Here is a 594-nt window from a genome sequence, read left to right as displayed (position 1 = left end):
CGCAGTACCGGGTCCAGATACGGCACCCGGTCGTCCGGCAGCCGGCGGCCCACGCCCATCACCCGCACGGCCTCGACGCCCTGCTCCAGCACGCCGACGTAGTCGAGGTGGGGCAGGCCGCCCTCCCGGCTGCGGCTGAGTCGGGTCGCGCCCACGAACTGCAACCGCACGTCGCCAAGCAGACTGCAAAGGAGAACATCACGTCGTGAAGCGTGAACTCGTTATTAACGGAGCCGGTAAGGGGACTTCTCCGGCTCGTACCTGGAAGAAACCTGCGCCGTCGCGTGAGGCTTGTGGTCGTGGATTGCGGGCTTGCTCCACTCGTTCCTCTCGGCCACCCGCACGAACTCTCTCGGCGTCTGGAAGTTTGTCTCGCCAAGAGGCAGCAGCTCAGGGGTGGGCAGGGGCTCGACCCGGAGCTCGGGAGGCAGCTCCTGGAGAGCAAGCCAGCTTGCGTACACGCCCGCCCCCACCAGGATGCCGGTAGCAAGCTCCAGGCGTAGCGAGACTTCTGAGGGTGTGGGTTAGCATGTTAGCATGAAAGGGCGGATTGGTTGGTAACCGGGACACTAGCGACCGCCCCGTTAAGCACAC

The sequence above is a fragment of the Frankliniella occidentalis genome, unplaced genomic scaffold, assembly GCF_000697945.3.
Source record: "Frankliniella occidentalis isolate FOCC.00 unplaced genomic scaffold, Focc_3.1 Scaffold651, whole genome shotgun sequence".
NCBI classification, from domain to species: Eukaryota; Metazoa; Arthropoda; class Insecta; order Thysanoptera; family Thripidae; genus Frankliniella; species Frankliniella occidentalis.
Note: the sequence above shows the minus strand (reverse complement) of the source record.